This window comes from Giraffa tippelskirchi, chromosome 1 (genome assembly GCF_054371585.1).
Source record: "Giraffa tippelskirchi isolate mGirTip1 chromosome 1, T2T-mGirTip1v1.2.pri, whole genome shotgun sequence".
NCBI lineage: Eukaryota > Metazoa > Chordata > Mammalia > Artiodactyla > Giraffidae > Giraffa > Giraffa tippelskirchi.
This window is the reverse complement of record NC_137275.1, coordinates 153,654,195-153,677,550: the sequence shown is the minus strand read 5'-3', so window position 1 is coordinate 153,677,550 and position 23,356 is coordinate 153,654,195.

Sequence of the window (23,356 nt, the reverse complement as noted above, 5' to 3'; positions counted from 1 at the left end):
AAATATAATGTGATTCTATCATAATCTAGCTGAGAAAAACACAGATTTCTATAAATACTGGGCCGATTTTCTTCTAGCATACATTAGTCATATATTGTAGAACCCTGTGTAGCAGAATATCATTAAAGATAACAAATATATATCCTTTTAACTAAAGATGACCCAAGACTATGATGTAAAGTCATATGATACATATTTCATAGAATAAATAAGCAATTAATTCTTTGAAATAGTTGAACACATCATGCTACCTATGATTTCCTAAGTGAAATTATAATAGCACTTTCAGTAAAATTATTGCTTACAAAGAACATAACTGCCTGTTCAATTAAGTCATTGATATCCTAGTATGTATGAGATATGCTAAGCGACCCCACAGAAACTGCACTACATATGTGTGTGTGTGTGTGTACTAGCCCTTTTCTTGTATTGCACACTTTGATAGAAGAAGGAGTGGCTTGTTTTTAAAAGTATGTAGTTAGTACAAGTTTGTGGGTTTTGCGAATGTATGTGTGAACAGTGAAACAAACATATCATGGAATAAGAAACACCCTTCTACCAAGGCATTTAACCTGGCACGCGCGCGCGCGTGTGTGTGTGTGTGTGTGTGTGTGTGTGTGTGCGCGCGCGCTGAGTGAGGAGGGATGCAGGGTGCAGTAGCGAGTTGGAGGAGCCAGTTAGATTGATCAAGTAGATGAGGCAGCATATAAAGGGCATAAAGTTAACTCAAATAAGGCAAAGTTAGGAGCAAATCAGAAAAAAAAATGTTTCAAAAATGAGATATTTTGAAAAATTAAATTTTAACAGATACTACAAACTAATTCAGCGATACAACATTTTCTATCAAAAAGTAAGCATTGAAATCAAAACAATATGAACGATGGTAGGAAATGGATACTCTCTATTTTGTATTTCTTTTGGTCTAGTGAGCATCTTTCTCACTGATCCTGCTTTCTAAATCTTCTAACAATCATGTGGCCGCAATAGTAGTTAAAAGAATAACAAGTTTGAAACACAACTATACACATTACTGGGTATATACACTTTGGAAGCTTACTAGTCTTTTTAAACATGACTCTTCTTATCTATAAAGTGGAAGGTTAACACTTAAACTCACTTGATTGTTTAAAGGATCTTTGCAAAATACATGAATAATAATAGGCACAAATTGAAACCTCGAGAAAGTAGAGCCACTTTTCATTTGCTTCTCCTTCTCTATCATCATTATCATCATTGTTGTCTTCCTATTCCTCTTCCCTTCCCCGGCTCTTATCATCATTGTTTAGCAAAATTTCTGCTCTAAGTTATCGAGTTGCACTCTGCAATAACTAGAGCTGTTTAAAATATATATCTTTAGGTGGTTAGTACTGGCAGATGTACTATGAGCTCAAAATAAATACTCATTAACTGCACAGATACTCTGTAGAGACATAAAACTGTACTAAGGGGAAAGATTTTTTGCATGCATAAAATGTAACTGAAACTTTATTAGAAAATTAAACACTTTTAATCTTTGATTAAGAGGTATTACATAAATTAAAAGTGGTTTCAATAGTCATTATTGTTAATTGGCCTTATTAATGAGAAACCTATATACCTAGAGGGAAATCAAATCTCAAATTTCCATGCCTAAATGATATTTTCTGAGTTAGACTTCATATAGTTGCACCTTGAACTTAATCATTTCTGATTAAGATCCATGCTTTAGAAAACTAAAAGGAATGCCATGCATATTTTCTTCCTAGATAAATTAAAATAGTAAGATTCCTTTTAAAACCCTCTTAATTCTCTGAAAATTTAATCCCCAAACAATAATAAGTTGGGCATAGAATCTATTTCTTCATGGTAACTTTTAAGCTATATTTTAGTGAATTTTTTATTTTCATAATTTATACACATATCACCATATACTAGGAACATTTTATGAGCCAATATTTTATGGTTTTAGCATTATTCCCAGTTATAGTTGCTGTCACATTTGTGTCATTTCCACAAATATTTCCCCCTAAATGACCTAACATTATTTGTGCTTTCAATGTGGGTTTATTGGCTTGTAGAAATAAAAAAAATACCACATATCTCGCTGTTTTTCATATTTATTTGCATTCTGTCTTGGATGATTTCCCTGGAAGCCAGGGGAGGGTGGGGGGAGAGAAAGAAGAGGATAGTATTCCAGACCACAGAGGAAAGAATACAGAAGCCACATAAAACTTCAGGAGGTGATGCGGAGTGGTACAGAGTGGATGCAGCAGTAAGGGTTAATAGGAGGAGGTTAATAGTGTCAAGAGGAGGCAGAGGGGAGACTAAGTCTCTGAGTCAGGGTTTTGGGGGATGTATGTATTTGTGCATTGCTGTGTCCAACTCTTTGTGACCCCATGGACTATAGCCCAGCAGGCTCCTTTGTACATGGGATTTCCCAGACAAGAATACTGAAGTGGATTGCCATTTCCTACTCCTGGGGACCTTCCTAACCCAGGGATTGAACCCGAGTATTCAGCAGCTTCTGTTTTGGCAGGCAGATTCTTTACCACTGTGCCACCTGGGAAGTCCCATTTTGGAGGATGGTTCTAGGTAATTTTTAAACAATTCTGTCCCACACTTAGGAACATAGATTAAAAAATTAAGCACATATCCCATCACAGCTTCCATCATAAAGTTACAATATTACTAATTCTAAATTGGGCAGTCAAAGCAGGGACTGAAGAACTGCTTGGGGAAAAATGCAGGGAATAGAGCAAAAATGAGTTACTTTCCAAAACAAGAAATTCTATTTTCAAATGTGCATCATTATAATCATTATTTTTATACAGCTTCAAAGAGTACTTAGAGGAAAAAAAAAAAGAAACTCCCATAACAAATCAGCCTGAAGAGTGTCATTTTCTGATAAGAAGTTAGGCAGTCTAAATCTCCATGGGATTTCCTGAGGGTCCTGAGTCCTTTGCAACATGTTCTTAAACATCTCATTAAACTAAGGACACGTTCTTCTACCATGGAGTGAGATGATTTTGGAGTTTGGGTTACATCAGAAATCTTATGTCAGAAGATAAAAAGATGACTAAAACACGACCTTTGTCCGTAAGTGTGTGATCTTCTTTAGCAATACTGACACTCAATGTTCACTCAAATTCAATTTTGTAATCTATTACAGGGAGTTTATATTCCTAAGGGGGGTAGTAGTGTGTGGTAGTCTAGAAACTTGGTTCATTGAACCACATAATGCACCCTTACTGCTTTTGTGTGCCTTCTTTTTCAAGTCAAGAATTTACTTCTGCAAATCTCACACATCTGAAGTCAGAAAATTTAACCTGCATTTAAAAATATTCACCACTAGATAAGTGATTTTAAAAAAGTGATTTCAAGCCATCTCTAATTTTATTCCCCTTGCAGTGCTTCTACTGAGAGCTGCATGGAAAAGCTCTCAAGCAGTCAGTCCTTGAAGAAAAGTAAACTAGATCTCATTTCCTGTTGTGGTCAGCATGGTCTTTACAACAAAAAAGACATTACCATATTTGATTTTTTTTTTTTCTGTGACTAACAGTTCTGGTAACTTTCAGCGTTTCTTCTGTTCTGAGACCTGAAGGAGCCACGAGAAAGAGTTGAATTCTTTGACCTGGGGATAGCCAAGGTTGGACCTAAAAATGTCCTTTTCTTGTGGCTGGTTTGACACCATTGGGAAAACAACAACAAGAAAAAAAGCTGTCTATGTAATTACTCTGTCTGTCACAAGAAAAGGATGCCTCTTGAATGTTGGACATTTGGCAACTTACAAAATAGGTAAAGGAACTAACCTAAAATCTAATTCATGACCAGATGTAGGAATTAACATTTTATTCTAAAATTTTCATCACATTATTTCAAAGTTTCCCATTTGTTTGTTAAGTACTAATATGAAGGAGTTTTGTTTCTAGAATTCGGCATATTTAAATATTGCTGTTTTTTAGTCACTTAGTTGGATTTGACTCTTTGCAACCCCATGGACTATAGCCTGCCAGGAATCTCTGTCCATGGGATTTCCCAGGCAAGAATACTGGAGTGGGCTGCCATTCCTTTTCCAGGGGATCTTCCTGACCCAGAGATGAACCCTGCAGAGATGTCTCTCCTACATTGACAGGTAGATTCTTTACTGCTTAACCTCAAGGGATAGCATCATGAACTTAATAGACATGAATTTGAGCAAACTCTAGGAGATAATAGAGGACAGAGGAATCTGCCAGGCTATAGTCCATGGGGTCGCAAAGAGTTTGACATGACTTAGCCACTGAACAACAAACACTGCTACTATAAAGGCTATTGTCTTGTACTTTAGAGACTAGCAACAAATATTATAATAGGCTATCTACAAATTGAAGTACATGTAGGTGTCAACATAAAAATCTATAGATGACAGTGCCTACTATAAGCTATGGGAAGCAGGTGCCCCATTTGAAAAAAAAAATGCTTAAATATTTCTCTTTTAACACAGAGACTCAGCCTTACATTTGGAAATTCAGAAAAAAAAATGTTAATTCTGATTATTAATGTTGTGGTCTGAAAAAATAGCCACATCTAATATTATTATCTAACACTAGCATTACTATCTAATACTATCTAATATTTCATGAAAGGTGAAAGGGTTAGTGGCACAGTCATGTCCAATTCTTTGCAATCCCATGGACTTTTCCAGGCAAGAATACTGGAGTGGGTTGTCATTCCCTTCTTCAGGGGATCTTCTTGATCAGGGATTGAACCTGGGTCTCTTGCATTGTAGGCAGATTCTTTACCATCTGAGCCATATGCTACTGCTAAGTCACTTCAGTCGTGTCCGACTCTGTGCGACCCCGTAGACAGCAGCCCACCAGGCTCCACCGTCCTTGGGATTCTCCAGGCAAGAATACTGGAGTGGGTTGCCATTTCCTTCTCCATCTATATGGCTTCTTCTGAGCCATATAGATTTGCCTAAAATAATATTGCTGGGGGGAAAAAAATGGGGCTTTTACTCTAGTTACTGCACTTGTCAAACTCTATTTGAATGAAAATACTTAGTACATATTATTTGAGGATTATGATAGCTTTAGCACAGAACAATAAATTTTCGCTTCATTGTGAAAGCATTTATATCAAGAGATGGGAAGTGAAGATCCTGGTAAAACAGACTATAAAAAAGTGAAAAAGCAAGTAATTTCCTTCAAGTTTCAAGTTTCATATAATAAAATATATGCCATGTATGTTCTCTGACCCCTCATTCATTTATATAACCAAATTTTAAATTAACCTCATTAATTTTATAAGACATCTGAACAGTTTTTTTCATTTTTGGGTGCTGCCAAGACAAAATGTACTGGAACCAAATTCTGTAATGTCAAAGGGCCTAGAAAGCCTTTAAAAGGTTTATATTATCATAAGATCAAAATTGGATCCTCAAATAGAGCTTGGTTACTTTCAAGCTGTTCTCAAAATGATATTTAGCAAGAGATGATTAAGAAATAATCTTTCTTTAACCTTAATCTCAATCCTCTGATCCATCCACAAACAGTTCCTGAACATACAATATTCTAGTTACACAGGAAGAAACAAAAATCTAAGCCAAAGAGGAAAAAAAAAACAAAGAATTCCTCATCATCAAGTAATTTAGAGTTTTCCAGGGAACCATAGGCTATATATTGATTTACTTCCCTTGAGCATATGTTCCACAAATTTAAAAGAATCAAAGAAAAAAATTGTTCATCTGTATATGTATATGTGTACACACACAATAAATACACATTATATATAAAATATTTAATTATATATTTCATTTAAAGAGTCAAAATCATTTGAACATGTATGAACTCACATCCTTCCTGAGAATAAATAAGGTTATAAAGTAATATACTATAGTTTAGTGGCTTCCTAGGTAGCTCAGTGGTAAAGAATCTGCCTGCAATGCAGGAGACCCGGGTTTGATCCTTGGGATCAGAGGTCCCCTTGAGAAGGAAATGGCAATTCACTCCAGTATTCTTGCCTGGGAAGTCCCATGGAGACAGAGGAGCCTGGAAGGCTACAGTCCATGTGGTCACAAAAGAGTGAGACACCACTTAGCAACTAAACAAGAACAGCAATATTTTAGTGAAAAAAATTTTATTTGCCAGAAATGTAAATATTTATATAATTATGTATTATACCTGTTAGTTATACAACAATTCAATTAGTAGGACTACACAGGAGACCTTGAACAAGACAAAGAGTTTAGTATTGTTCATATATTTGTATCAAATGACTTGAAACTAAAAGAAAACATTTTAAAAATAACTAAATGAAAAAACACAAAATTGTTGAAATAATGTTCAGAACATCCTATTTTGGGTAATAATTATGTAGCTAACACAATGCTACACACTTTTTTCCAGCACATTGTAAATTAACCTTGACAATCATTCTAAAAGTCCAGCATTTCTTTTCAAACTTTTAGACATGAGTCTATAAGGTTCACAGATGTAAAGTGAGTAATCAAGATCATAAGGCATTTTACTTTTTCCAATCTAGTCTGTTGTCTAGTGAGAAGCAGTATAGAATAGGATAGGATAGGAGCATAGAATAGAGATTAAGAACAGTGTCTTAATCTTCAGTTCAAATTGTGTGATGTTAAACAAGCTATCTAGCTCTGTTCTCTAACCTTTAAATGGGGGAAAAACAGTACCCATATCAAATGACTAGATGTGAGATCTGAATGGTAATACACGTAAATCATGTAGAATATCACAGAGCACAGAGTAAGGTTACAATAAACGTTATCTAATATTACTAGGGATTCACTCTTTGATCCTTAGGGAGTCACTTGTCAGATTACATTTTCCTAAAATGGCCACAAAAATAAAGAACTTACTCATCTCACAATGTGACCGTGCACTACTATATCAAGTGGTTGAGTCTATGCCTTCTTTTCTTGAAGCTGAGTGAAACCTTGTGACAGTCAGAACCAATAGCATATGATGGAAATAAAGTTATATCACTTTCCAAATTCAGATTATAAAAAGGTATTCGAGTGTCTGCCTCTCTCTGTGTCACTCTGATTCTGTCTCTGTCTTTCTCTCTCTCTGTCTCTTTCTATCCTTGCTGTTGGAATTTAGTCACCAGGCTATAAGAAAGTATCAGTCATATACATGTAAACATTTCAACCAAAATCTCCAATTAAATTCTAGTAAAGAGCCATCATCAACTGCTTGACATGTGAGTGAGAAAGACTTGAAATAACACCAGTTTGGCTACTATCTAACTCAATTTTCATGAGGTAACCTGAGCAAGAAACATCAACCCATGTCCAGTCACTCCCAAGACAATGAGAGACACAAATGAGCAGTTGTTATTATTTTAAGCCACTGCTTGGCAGGTACTTTGTTATACAGAAATAAATAACCAGCACAGTCACCAAGTTTCTTCTGAGAAAATAAATTACTAAAAATAGGATAACTGAATGTTTCTGAATTTGATTTTTTACAAACTCTAGTTACAAAGCTAAAGCATCTTTTTCTTCTAAATTTATAGATCATATGTAGGTAGAGTCAAAATTAGATTTAATGCAATTTTTCATTTTCATTACCCAGAAAGAAAGGGATGATCCATCAGGACTCTGAGCAAGATTTGGCATGAGATGGTGGACGAAAAAGGCAAACACATATATTAAGGGACTTCCTCCTAAGGTCAAGAGAAGAGTATTTCCAACAGCAACTATCACTGTGTCAGGACTTTGGCATCCTTCTTCTCATAGGACCAGATGTAAAGTGTTCTGATTCTTTGTAAAGAAGAAAACGCAGGTAATAGCCAACTTGCCCAGACACACTGAAGAAAACCATTCACTGAGGTGCTCTGCTCTTTAGAGAAATATAACCAACTTTCGCAACACATAAAACTAAAAACCAACCCTTCTCTTCCAATTTAAACATAATACTGGTATATTGTTCGAAGTGTTGAGTTATAATTCAGGTGCATCACCCACTGTTATATATCATGTCTAGAGCTTTTGTTTCAAAAACAGTCTGTTGGGCAAAGAAATTTCTTTGAGACTTTTCAATTTCTCAGAAAGTGTCAACTCACAGTCACATAGTCCACTCCTAAATCATTCTAAATAGTCAATTATTTATATCATTTTTAAATTGATGTGTTATAAGCTGGTAAATTATTTGTGGGATTATATAAATGTGAAAATAAGTAACCAAATACAAAATCAGTTACTTAAAATCCAAAAGTAATAACTGTAAGGCTTTGATTTACCAAAATGTGCTTAATAGTGTTTTGAATCTTTCCCTGGTGATAAACATTATGAATTACATAATGAGATATATTTGTTTAATATTTAGACCAACTTATGATTCAGATGAAAGTTCCAGTCTGTCAAATAGCCAAGACTCTATTTTTTCACTGTTGCCAGACTGATAGTCATCTCTGTGTATATATTTTAAAATCTTCACAAAATGGAAAAATAAATAAAGCATAAAAACAATTTAGCCCCAAACAGTTTTCTGTTTCAAGAAAGTATGTGCTTGGTAACAATCAGGATGACTAAGGACTTTTAATTATATTTGTGATCCTTGTACTGCAAATAGACTTGAAGTTTTCCAGAAGAATGGGGATCCTTTTGACTGCCAGATGTAAGAAGGAGATTGAGGTTAGAGATGTCCATCTCAACTCAAACCCTGACACCATTTTTTCTCCTGCTGCTCTGAGGTTGCAAGGACCGACACATAAAGAATTTCTGTATACTGTGCTTTACATGTGTTTACTCAGGCGTGCTTGTCTCCCAGGAGACTCCTGATAAGCATCAACAAATGGAGTCTCTGGTGATCAAAAGAGCAAAGTCTTTGTCCTTCTCTGTATTTTTTTTAACATACATTACACCATTTTTAGCTTCCCTTTATATGCTCTATAAAATTCCTGATTTATTAACATCTTTGTAGTTATAGCATGCCTTGGGAAACATGGCCTTGTAGAAATGATATAAAGAAAAGCAAAAGGAAAATAATGATACCACCACCAACAATTAGTAAGAATCTTAAATTTTCCAGGCACAGCACAAAATACTTTTCCATCTGGCCCTGCTAACTTTAAAATGTTGCTATTTAAAATAAAGTCTTTTTATGTTACTTTGTCAAGTTTTTCTTATTATTTCCTTTGAGCTATCTTTGTTACAAACTTTGTGCCTATGCTATGAGAAATTCAACTAATCAGTTAGGTAACTGACCAAGTCTCTTTTCACGAAAAAGCATTAGTGACCCCATTGTTATCACACAGGACAGGTCCTTAACATGTTCTATCTGTTTCTCCAGGATATTATTCATCACCCTTCTTGAAAATGCCAAGTTTCTTCTTGGCACAGAGCTTTGTACATGATGTTTCCTTCTCTAGTCAGTTCAATCCCTAATCCTCTGTGTCTGCAATTACTCCCCTTCACTTACTTAACCACAAACCCTTCCTCACACCTCAGCTTAATCACCTCCTCAACCATTTCTTCCTTATTATGTTCACATTATGATAAATACATATAATATACACCATTACATACTCTCATGTCAATAAACTCCATACATTAGCACATCCATATTAAAGTGAATTTGGTTAACATCTGTCTCCCCAAGACTAAAAGCTCCATAAGGGTGGGAAAAAATACATTTTTCCAGTTAGAGCAGCTGGCACAATGTTCACTAAATGTTATTTAAAATACAAAGATAGACTAATGACTGAAAGAATTAACATAAACTGGTTTTAGATAGGTTTTTCCTTCTCAACTAACTGCCTAAAATACAAAGAGTAAAGGTAGCTATTTTTTTACACCTTGCCCATAGCATGTAGGCACCAAGCACAATGTTACTTCTGTTCCACCCAAATCTTTCTGTAATTATTAAGCCACCAGTTAGCGAGAAGGTGCTGATGCAGAAGGGTACCAGGAGAGCTACAGCAAACCAGGAGCATCCTTCAGAACAAAGCTGCTAAGGCAAAGAGATAGGATCATCATCAGAAAGATGAATTCATAGCCAGGAAGACACCAGCATGTATCACATCCAACTGGTTAGGCAAGCACAGGAATATAAGGAAGAAAAATGATAGGAATATCTCAGAGAATTATAGTGGGCACAAGGTGGGCTGATTGCCTAGTTCAAAATGGTTTCTATGATGCAATAATACATCCCCCCTTTTCATACTCCTCTCTGCTAGAACAGCTGAAGGAAACACAGGGGAGAAGTTATCTGCACCCATCACTGGTGTTCAAGCTCCTAATCACCTTTCCTGGTTAATCGATGAGCAGGTGACTCAAACCAGGCCAATTTGAATTCTCCCTTGGGAATTTTAAAACCCAGGCTGAGATTAAACAGCAAACCAATTAAAGATAAATTCAGATGTTAAGATGCCAACAGTCAAATGCATCAGTGGTACTGAAAAAAGAGAACTCTTTGCCACTTCTGTAGTAAAAAAAAAGAAAAAGAAAGAAAGAAACAGGCATGCATAGAGAGGGAAAGTATGTGTGTGTTTGAGTGACACAGCAAAAGAAGGGAAGGTGGGAGAAAAGAAGGGAGAATGACCAGAGGGAGAAGACGATGGGAAAAGAAAGAGAGATGACAGATTGCAAGTCCCATTAATACTAGCGCTTCTTGGGCCAGTTTCACTCCTGACCCTTCCAAGAATTTGATATGTGAACCCAAAGTACTTCATTTCTTGCTTAACTTTGTAGCTGGGTTGAGAGAGAACAGAAAGACTGAGAGACTATGGTAGGACACAAATACCAACTGTGATGTGTGATGCAGAGGTCAGGTTTGATCAATTTCTTCTTCAGTAGTACTCCGTCTTGGTTCCATATGCATAGTTATGGGGACTGAGGGGTTTCTGGAGGGTGAGAAATCTCAAAATACTGTGATGTGGTTTCACCATTAGAAACCTGAAGCCAGAATATGATAATGTCAAAGAACAGAGGAACATAAGGTTACAAGAAGCTGTCTTGCTGTAATAACTCGTAGATCACTGACCACGATTAATGTCCTTAGATCCTCATGAAACTAGCCAATTTATGTAAGCAATCTAGGTATTTTTATGTAGACACTTTCATTTAGTAATGCTTACAAAATAAGCAATAAAGTAAGCAATAATTTTTATATATAATACTAGCAAACTAATAAACATTCATCTGGAATCTCACTTCAGAATGTTTACTTGTACCTACATCTTTTTTTTAATACTAAATCTGTATAGTGTATGCAAATTAGCAACTGAGTGTGGTTTCAAATTTGCAAAGTGTTGACTTTTTTCTTTTTCTTTCTCTCTCTCTTTCAAACCCTTAAGAAAAAGTTTATATTTATGAATTCAAAGAATAGGGAAAACAGCTGAATATACTCATTTTTATTTCATGTTAATTTATTCATTCATTGAAACCATTTACAATACAATGGAGAATGGATGACTTGCATAAAAAGATGAAAAATTTAACTTTAAAATAGTATTGTTGAGCTTGTTTATTTTGACTGTTGAAATTATCTGCTTCTCACCTGTAGGAGAACATAGTAGGACTGGCATTCTCCTTACAAATCTATAGTAACTGTTTGATTGCTGATTTCAAAATATCCTTAATATGGAACTCAGGGGTAATGCCTGGCTTGTCCAAAGGCCTCAAAGTCCTCTATTCCTACCTTGACTCTCTAGATTTTGCCAGTACTCCAAGTGAGAGCTTTGCCTGTGTTCTACCTCTAGAGTCAGCCCCATTCAGTTCCTGAGCAGATCTAAGTGCAGCCATGTCAGAAGTTCACAATGTATGTGGCAATGGTTTTTATTTCAATTAATCCACGGCCTTTCTCTATAATATTCCTTTAAACTATAATAATATTGGCTTAATTAATAAAAATGTATGTGTCTAGTTTGGTTTCCCCATCAAATACTCCTGTTCACTCAGTTATTAAACTGCCTAGAAACTCAGCTTTAACCCTGGGTCCTGATCATCTATTTGGTTCCTGTTAGCTCCCTTTACCAGACTCTCAGGTCTAATATATTTCAAGGCTACCTGCTATGATATGACAAATATTGGGACATGTTTATGCTAAAATCATGCTTATCTGAAATTCAAAATTAACCAGATACTCTGTTTTTATTTATTATTTCTTATTCTGGCAATGGCCAACTGGGTGCAGAATGTGAACCCATTCTGGACTGAACTGGACTGGACCGAACTGCATGTGAACCAGTACCAAATAAACAGAATCTCTCAAGCAGGATCAAAACCTTATCTAGCCCAAGAAAATACTTTGATATAAAGTCAGATCTCACAGTCTTGTCAGTCCTCCTAACTGAGCCCCTCTTTTTCTAGTTGGTACCCCTGATGTTTTATGGGAGACTTTTCTCTACTCAAGGTCTCAAGTTCTTTTTTAAATCTGAAATTTTAACTAGGTAGTTTCAAAGATCTCTTCCAAGTCTAATTTTATATTCTCAAGCTGAGTTATTTCTCCCTCAAATCCTAGCACTCCTAAGTAACAATCCAGGTTTTATCATACGAGCCTAACTCCTTGTATCTCTTCCTCCCATGTCATCAGGAGTTGAGCTCTTGAAGAATGCCAAAGTCTGAAGTTAAGTGTTAGTATGCCTGTGAATGTCACCTCAAGATGACAGTCACTTTGGAAATATGAAAATAGACTATTTTCTTTCAGAGTTTCATAACAGAAAGAGGACATTAAAGTTCTTTTTAAAACAGTTAACAAAAAGGAACGTATAAGGCACTTTGGAATTTCATTCAAGGGTAGCATTATCCTGCACATGATTACAAGTCTGTACTAATAGTCTTGCTTGTCCCTTGCCAGTAGTTTAAAAGAAACTAAAATTTTAAGTGTAATTTTCTTGCTGCTCTTTTTAATTCCTAGCTATTCAAGAGAATTATATTACTTAGGGCATGCATGTGGTCAGTTTTCTGAATAAGCCATAATCTTATTAAAATTAAACTAGTTTTAAAGACCTGTTCAAGTAGACCAAAACAACTGAGGTGGGGTTGGGGGGACATCCAGGAGGATCCTAGAAACCAGACACGTGCTTGCAAATAAATTAGTCTTGTACCTGACATGATGTTTGCTTTTTCAAATGAGGAAAGAACAAAAAGGCCAAATGTCATTTGAAATAATATATGTCAGTTATCTCAATGACTGATATTACTAATTTTATGAACACTTGAAATTGAATTTCCTGGTGGAATATTGAAATTAAAGCACTGCAGCCAGATACAGACTTAAATATAGGAAAATAATATTATGCATAACTTCGCAAAACTAACATAAATGCTCAGTAAGACAACTGGGGAAAATTCAAAAAAAATATTTGTTGTCATTTGTCATTTATCTGATCCAAACTAAGCTATCATAAAGATATTATTCATATAATTATTTATTACTCAACTGAAATGATGGAAGGTATAATATCTAGAGTTAAAAACATCAAATTTGAGAATCTAAAATAACTATACTAATTATATGGTTTAACACGGAATAAAAGAAACAAGATTCACTCCTCAAACTCAATTATCCCTTATATATGCATGCTAACATTACTAAAGCAAGAGTGAATGTACAGGAGCCACAAAACAGAATAATTTCTATTGCAGTTATCTAAGTTGATGGGGAACCATGAGGCATACTAGCCTGCTGAGAATGAAGAAATTACCTGCACCTTCTAGAATTCAGTAGTATCAGTCGGTGCCTTGGAATATGTAGAGGCTAAATATGTAACTCTATAGAATATATATGTCCAACAAATAATGTCTCCCCTATGAAAATGTGCTCTGATCAAACAGACAAGGTGTTCAAAGACCAAAATTTGTTCTTGATACAAAAAGGTCATCTGTTACATACATATTAAGGCATTTAATCAACAAATTGGGCCCTAAAGGTTAAAACTGATTTTACTTAAAAATCAGTGGTTCAAACAGGTAAAAGTAAAGAGAAACCAATTTTGGAGTTTGAAAGAAATGATGAAAAATTTAAAGAACAAACAATATATTTGACACAAGAAAACTCACAATGAAATATAAAATTCTAGCATTAAAATAACTAGCATCATTTGAGTACTTACACTGATTTGATACTACTGAACTACCTTACAGAGTTCGTCTTACTCATAAAACATACTTATGAGTTAGGGTCTATCATCTTTATATACAGAGAGGAAATATATTTGAGGATTTAGTCACTTGTTCAAACTGACCTACAAAGTAGTGAAGGCAAGATTTAAAGCAAAATCTGAATGAAATCCAATTCCATGTTGTTAGGTGCTATAATATACCATCCCTGTGGGCTACATAATTGTTTACTGATGACAAGCTGAAAGGCTTCCCTGTTGGCTCAGATGGTAAAGAATCTACCTGCAATGCAGGAGACCTAGGTTCAATCTCTGGGCTGGGAAGATTCCCTGGAGAAGGGAATGGCTACCCACTGCGGTATTCTTGCCTGGAGAATTCTATGCACATAGGAGCCTGGCAGGCTACAGTTCATGGGGTCACAAAGAGTAAAGACACAAGTGAGAGACTGAGGAGACAAACACAATGACAACTTGAAGGGGATTGAAAATAAATAAAAGAAATGGATGCATTGCAACCAGAAATCAGGAGAGTCTGGGGCAATTACAGGCTTAGACTCCGACAAGCTCTATGAGCATGGGCAAGTAATTTTACTTCTCTGGGCCTCAATTCCCTCATCTGTAAAATTAGGAAATCAACTTTAGTAGATTTGGACACTCCCAAAGCTCCTAGTTTGTTCACATCTTCCTGGATTCATACTTTGCCTAGTCCTTTGCACATGAACACCCTCTTCCAAAAACACAAGAAAGATTCTACATATGGACATCACCAGAAGGTCAACAACCAAAATCAGATTGATTACATTCTTTGCAGCCAAAGATGGAGAAGATCTATAAAGTCAGCAAAAACAAGACCAGGAACAGACTATGGCTCAGATCATGAACACCTGATTGCCAAATTCAGACTTAAACTGAAGAAAGTATGGAAAACCACTAGATCATTCAAGAATGACCTAAATCAAATCCCTTGTGATTATACAGTGAAAGTGAGAAATAAATTTAAGGGACTAGATCTGATAGACAGAGTGCCTGATGAACTATGGATGGAGGTTCGTGACACTGAACAGGAGGCAGGGATTAAGACCATCCCCAAGAAAAAGAAATGCAAAAAAGCAACATGACGGTCTGAGGAGGCCTTGCAAATACCTGTGAAAAGAAGACAAGTGAAGAGAAAAGGAGAAAAGGAAAGATATACCCATTTGAATACAGAGTTCCAAAGAATAGCAAGGAGAGATAAGAAAGCCTTCCTCAGCGATCAAGCACAAAGAAATAGAGGAAAACAATAGAATATGAAAGACTAGAGATCTCTTCAAGAAAATCAGAATTACCAAGGGAACATTTCATGCAAATATGGGCTCAATAAAGTGCAGAAATGGTATGAACGTAACAGAAGCAGAAGATTTTAAGAAGAGGTGGCAAGAATACACAGAATAACTATACAAAAAAGATCTTCATGACCCAGATAATCATGATGGTGTGATCACTCACCTAAAGCCAAACATTCTGGAATGTGAAGTCAAGTGGGTCTTAGGAAGCATCTCTACGAACAAAGCTAGTGGAGGTGATTAAATTCCACTTAAGCTATTTCAAATCCTAAAAGATGACTCTGTGAAAGGGCTGCACTCAATATGCCAACAAATATGGAAAACACAGCAGTGGCCAGAAGACTGGAAAAAGTCAGTTTTCATTCCAATCCCAAAGAAAGATAATGCCATAGAATGCTCACACTACTGCATAATTACACTCATCTCACATGCTAGTAAAGAAATGCTCAAAATTCTCCAAGCCAGGCTTCAACAACACATGAATTGTGAACTTCCAGAGGTTCAAGCTAGTTTTAGAAAAGGCAGAGGAACCAGAGATCAAATTGCTAACATCCACTGAATCATCAAAAAAGCAAGAGAGTTCCAGAAAAACATCTATTCCTGCTTTATTGACTATGCCAAAGCCTTTGACTGTGGGGATCACAATAAATAGTGGAAAATTCTGAAAGAGATGGGAATACCAGCCCACCTGACCTCTCGAGAAATCTGTATGCAGGTCAGGAGGCAACAGTTAGAACAGGACATGGAGCAACAGACTGGTTCCAAGTAGGAAAAGGAGTACGTCAAGGCTGTATATTGTCACCCTGCTGATTTAAATTATATGCTGTGTACATCATGAGAAACGCTCGGCTGGATGAAGCAGAAGCTGGAATCAAGATTGCCGGGAGAAATATCAATAACTTCAGATATGCAGATGACACCACCTTTATGGTAGAAAGTGAAGAAGAACTAAAGGGCCTCTTGGTGAAAGTGAAAGAGGAGAGTGAAAAAGTTGGCTTAAAGCTCAACGTTCAGAAAACTAATATCATGGCATCCGGTCCCATCACTTCATGGCAGATAGATGGGGAAACAGTGGAAACAGCGGCTGACTTTATTTTTCTGGGCTCCAAAATCACTGCAGATGGTAATTGCAGCAATGAAATTAAAAGCCGCTTACTCTTTGGAAGGAAAGTTATGACCAACCTAGACAGCATATTAAAAAGCAGAGACATTACTTTGTCAGCAAAGGTCCATCTAGTCAAGGCTATGGTTTTTCCAGTGGTCATGTATGGATGTGAGAGTTGGACTATAAAGAAAGCTAAGTACCGAAGAATTGATGCTTTTGAATTATGGTGTTGAAGAAGACTCTTGAGAGTCCCTTGGACTGCAAGGAGATCCAACCAGTCCATCCTAAAGGAGATCAATCCTGGGTGTTCATTGGAAGGACTGATGTTGAAGCTTAAACTTCAATACTTTTGCTACCTGATGCGAATAGCTGACTCATTGGAAAAGACCCTGATGCTGGGAAAGATTGAGGGCAGGAGGAGAAGGGGACGACAGAGGATGAGATGGCTGGATGGCATCATCGACTCAATGGCCATGGGTTTGGGTGGACTCTGGGAGTTAGTGATGGACAGGGTGGCCTGGCGTGCTATGGTTCAGGGGGTCACAAAGAGTCGGACACGACTGAGCGACTGAACTGAACTGAACCACACCTTGGAAGGAAAGTTATGACCAACCTAGACAGCATATAAAAAAGCAGAGTCATTACTTTGCCAACTAAGGTCCGTCTAGTCAAGGCTATGATTTCTCTAGTAGTCATGTATGGATGTGAGAGTTAGACTATAAAGAAAGCTGAGCACTGAAGAAATGATGCTTTTGAACTATTGTGTTGGAGAAGACTCTTGAGAGTCCCTTGGACTGCAAGGAGATCCAACTAGTCCATCCTAAAGGAAATCAGCCCTGAATATTCATTAGAAGGACTCATACTGAAGTTGAAACTCCAATACTTTGGCCACCTCATGCAAAGAGCTGACTCGTTGGAAAAGACCCTGATGCTGGGAAAGATTGAAGGCAGGAGGAGAAGGGGACAACAGAGGATGAGATGGTTAGATGACATCACCAACTCAATGGAGGTGAATTTGACTAAATTCCAGGAGTTGATGATGGACAGGGAGGCCTTGGGTGCTGTGGTTCATGGGGTTGCAAAGAGTCAGACACGACTGAGCGACTGAACTGAACTGAACTAAACTTGCACACTCACGCTTGCTACTGAAAGTTGTCTTGGTAGAAGGGACAGTAGGAAATGTGATAGAAGCTTGAAACCTCCTTGCTCAGTGGACTTGCTCCTCCATTGCTGTTTCTGGGTGCCCTGTACCAGCAACTAATAATAATCCATGGGAGCTTACCCCCACTACCTCAACTAGCAGCACCAACCATGAGACATGTAAAGGAGACCAGTGGACTGGAGGCTCTTGAGGGAGTCCAGGAAAACCCACAAGGAGAAACACTCAGGTAGCTCAGCCCAAATTGCTCATTGATCAAATTGCTCATTGATCAAATTGTAAGCTAGCAAAAGATTGTTGCTTTCAGTCAGGAGTAAGCAAACTTCCTGTGTAAGGCCAGATAATAAGTGTTTTAGACTGTGTGATTCATAAGATTTCTATCACAGCTCCTCGACTCTGTGTTATAGCACAAAGGCAGCCACAGACAATGAGCATAAAAATGGGCATGACCTTGTTCCAATAAAAGTTTATTTACAAGAAAAGTCACCCTTCTCCCTCAAAAAGACAATACCTGGATTTGACCCTTGGACAGCAGTTTGTTGACCTTTGTTATAAGCCCATAAATGTTGCCATGGTTTGTTAAACAGCAAAAATTGATACCTTGACCAAGATGAGTTCATTAATACTGAGAAAATAAATTCTTTAGTTAGAATTTGCATTTCAGGTGAAATGAACATTATATTATTCCAATTAAAATCTGCCCCCAAAGCACTAAATTTTCATCAGTGAATAGAAAACAAAATGCTTGATTTTCTCCAATCCAAATTTATTTTTTTGGTGAAAGCAATTGCTTTAAAACATTGGATACATTACTAAAAGTTTATTAACCAGAACAATATAAATATAATGGAAATTTCACCCAATACTTCTTCCTTGGCCCCATGAGAACAACACTTTCATACATACATGCATATACACACACAATAAGAATAAAACTTTACAAATCACTAGTTAAATGTGCTTTAAAAAGCATGGTTGCTAAGCAAAATTATAAACCCACTGATCTAAGCAATGCTAAGGAGAATTAAATAAAGAAATCCAAAGTTACAAATATCTTGCTATGAATAGTATATGTATTATTCAATACTTAGTGCCAAATGTGGTCTTCCCTGTAATGTGCCACTTGTAATTGCAACTCTAGAATATAATAGTGAAGAGAATGGATGATGCTGAGGAAGGTGGAGAACTGAAAGACCTATGTGTCCTTGGATGCTGAATGCATAATTTTGACCCAAATATATCATTTTTAATTTACGCAGAATATATCCCAAAAGAAGTTCAGTCAATGTTACAAACTAAGGGAAGCATTTTAGTATACAAGTGAACTGACAACATCAAGAGTGTATATGGATGAATGGATGGAGTGACGCGTGAGGGCAGGATGAAGGTATGAGAGTCAAAAGAGAAAGAATAATTAGCAAAGGAACAGTTTGAGGTGGGCTTGAGAGGAAAGTATAGTTTAAAGTAGAGTGAGAATAGCTCTCAGTCGAAGACTAATTTTAGGAGAAAAAAAAAGAAAACCTCTAACCTAGAAAAGTTACTGCTATAACCTATCTGGGTTAAAAAGTTCAGAGTATTAAGACCATTAAGAACATTCTAGAAGCTATCAAACTATGTCACGAGAATATGTGAAGAAACTAGGGAATGCCCTTATGAGTAGTCAGGGATCAAGCAGATGGATTCAGACCAACATTTTTAGAAGTAGGTTGACTATAAATAGAAAAAAGTTGTACAAATGATAGGACTTCAGTGTCTCAAAAACACTGGTATCTTAACATTAGGTGTTAAGATCAAAATCATGTAAAAGTAACTACAACTTAAGCAATGAAAAATTTGTAAATTAATGTTTTATTAGAAGTATGATTTATGAATAAATAGATTGACTCACAATGTATTTTTTATTAATATTTAATTCATTTAGTCACAAACAGCAAATCATTAGAACTTAATAGTAAAATATAGAAAATGAAGAAACGTCTTACTCAGGGTATGACTTAGCTAAGAATTACTTTAAATTTTAAGAATTACTAGGAGTCATTTCTGTGAATTGGTGTATAAACTAGAATATAAATTAGTACAATGTTCCTTAAAACATTTTGGTGTTAAGTATCAAGATTCTAAAGTGTTTATATATTTAATTTAATTCTACTCATAACAATAATTATAATAAAATTTTATGCCCAAAGATATTCATTAGAGTCTTATTTTAATTTTTTTCTGAACTGATAACAGTAGGAAGGCTGACATTTTTAAAAAATAGTTAAATAAAATATAATATGTACAATTAATATATTTTATATGGCTGTTGATATTTGTGAAGAGTTCTAACAATCTAAGAAAAAATTATTAGGTGAATAGGATAAAAGCCAAATAGAATTCACATGTACATATTGATCTTGTGTATGTAAAACATTTATTAATTGAGAAAAATCTGTCAGAAAATATGCTAAGTTAATAACAGTCATTATTCTTGAATAGTAGCATTTCATCATTTATAGTTTTAAAATTTTCTAAATTTGCTACCATGAATTAATATTGTTTTTGTATAAATTTTAAAGTAAAATGCCAGAAAATACAATTCTTTCTAGCTCAAAAAAATCATAACTGACCATTTGACTTTCTTCTTTTTTTTTAATGTTCAGATTTATTTAATTTTTTAATTAATTTATTTATTTTAGTTGGAGGCTAATTACTTTACAATGGTGTAGTGGTTTTTGCCATACATTGGCATGAATTTGACTTTCAATGCTGGTCACAATCTGTTACCAAAATCTTTTTTATCCAACTCCCCCTTCCTTCCCATGTAACATAGATAGACTGATGGCACTTTCTTATTTTTAGGTTTACACATCTCCAGGCTTTGCTCAGTTGATTACCTAGAACCTTTTACCTGTTTCTATCAATCTGTCTCCTTCCTGAATTTATTTATTTATTTATTTATTTTTTGACCACACCATGTGGCATGTGGGATCCTAGTTGCCTGACCAGGGATAGAACTTATACCCCTTGCATTGGAACCTCAGAGTCTTAACCACTGAACTACTAGGGTAGTCCCTCTCTCTCTCTCTTTCTTTTTTTTGAAATACTCTTCCTGGTATCTTCACATTCCCAAAACCCTGTAGAATCACTGTGCTGAACAGTTCTCTCAACTGCTTTTGGCAACTATATGCCACCTTTATAATTTTAAACAATAGAAACCCATCTTAAACATATTTTTATCAAAGAGGACAAAAAGAGTGGGAGGTTAATAAGTTTGTTTGTTCTTGGAAGGGTTTTTCAACCTCAGCATTAATGACATTCTTTGTCCTGGGGGCTTCCCATTTTGGGCATTGAAGAATGTTTAGCAGTATTCATGGCCCTTACCCACTGAATGCCAGTAGCATCCGCCCCTGCCCTGCCCCCACAGGTGTCAAAAGCAAAATTATTTTCAGATATTGCCAAATATCTCCCTAGGGGCAAAGTCACTAAAGATAAGAACCATTGGTTTAGGAAGAAATATAAATGCCAACCTGGTCCTAAAGATTAAAATCACTTTCTCTAAACTCTCATTCCACCATCAAAAAGACTCTCACTCCACTAACTAACCGATGTCAATCTCAGACTTCAAACATATCAGATCACAGGGAAAAAATACACTGTTCAAAATAATAACCCATAAGAAACCTGTTGCAGTCTGTAATTGACCTGTGGTTGTTTAATCACTAAGTCGTGTCCAAATCTCTTGAGACTCCCTGGACTACAGCCTGCCAGACTTCTCTGTCCAAGGGATTTCCCAGGCAAGAATACTGGTTGCCACTTCCTTCTCTAGGGGATCTTCCCAACACAGGCATTGAACCTGTGTTTCCTGCTATAGCAGGCAGATTCTTTTACCACTGGGCCACCCGGGAAGCTCTTAGTTGACCTACCAGTGAATTAATTTCCTTGGTCAGTATGATAGTCTATTTGGAAAGAAAAAACCTGGACTGCTGTTAGTACCACTCAACCTTCTAAGGAAAGAAAATGCTTTGGTTCTAAGAAGGGAGAGGGAGTTCAGTGGTTCTTTAGAGTCTCTTCTCTACTTACTAAGGCTGTAAGCTGCTTAAAGATAAAGCAATATCTTTCCAAAAACTCCACTTCACAGTTCCTAAATGTTGTCTTGAAAAGTTCAATATATAGCCCCTTATTAACTGAAACATTTTAAAGGAAAACTAAGTTTCAGAATTGTTTTAAAAAATCAGTTCAGTTCAGTTCAGTTGCTCAGTCATGTCTGACTCTTTGCAACCCACGGACTGCAGCACGCCAGGCCTCCCTGTCCATCACCAACTCCTGGAGTTTACTCAAGTTCATCTCCATTGAGTCAGTGATGCCATCCAACCATCTCATTCCCTGTCGTCCCCTTCTCCTCCTGCCCTCAATCTTTCCCAGAAACACAGTCTTTTCAAATGAGTCAGCTTTTCACATCAGGTGGCCAAAGTATTGGAGTTTCAGCTTCAACATCAGTCCTTTCAATGAATATTCAGGGCTGATTTCCTTTAGGATGGACTGGTTGGACCTCCTTGAAGTCCAAGGGACTCTCAAGATTCTTCTCCAACACCACAGTTCAAAAGCATCAATTCTTCGGTACTCAACTTACTTTATAGTCCAAATCTTATATCCTTACATGACTACTGGAAAACCATAGCTTTGACTAGACAGACCTTGGTCAGCCAAATAATGTCTCTGCTTTTTAATATGCTGTCTAGGTTGGTCATAGCCTTTCTTCCAAGGAGTTGCAGTTCTAAATGTTGCTTCCTGATCTGTATACAGATTTCTCAAGAGGCAGGTCAGGTGGTCTGGAATTCTCATTTCTTTCAGAGTTTTCCACAGTTTATTGTCATTCACACAGTCAAAGGCTTTGGCATAGTCAATAAAGAAGAAATAGATGTTTTTCTGGGACTCTCTTGGTTTTTCGATGATCCAGCAGATGTTGGCAATTTGATCTCTGGTTCCTCTGCCTTTTCCAAAACAAGCTTGCTGCTGCTGCTTAGTCGCTTCAGTTGTGTCTGACTCTGTGTGACCCCATAGATGGCAGCCCACCAAGCTCCCCCATCCCTGGGAGTCTCCAGGCAAGAACACTGGAGTGGGTTGGTATTTTCTTCTCCAATGCATGAAAGTGAAAAGGGAAAGTGAAGTCGCTCAGTCGTGTCCGACTCCTAGCAACCTCATGGACTGCAGCCTACCAGGCTCCTCTGTCCATGGGATTTTCCAGGCAAGAGTACTGGAGTGGGTTTGCCATTGCCTTCTCTGAAAACCAGCTTGAACATCTGGTAGTTCATGGTTCACCTATTGTTGAAGCCTGGCTTGGAGAATTTTGAGCATTACTTTACTACCATGTGAGATGAGTGCAATTGTCTGGTAGTTTGAGCATTCTTTGGCATTGCCTTTCTTTGGGATTGGAATGAAAACTGACCTTTTCCAGTCTTGTGGCCACTGCTGTGTTTTCCAAATTTGCTGGCATATTGAGTGCAGTACTTTCACAGCATAATCTTTTAGGATTTGAAATAGCTCAACTGCAATTCCATCACCTCCACTAGCTTTGCTCGTAATAATGGTTCCTAAGGCCCACTTGACTTCACATTCCAGGATGTCTGGCTCTAGGTGAGTAATCACACCATTGTCATTATCTGGGTCATGAAGATCTTTTTTGTATAGTTCTTCTATGTATTCTTGCCACCTCTTCTTAATATCTTCTGCTTTTTAAAA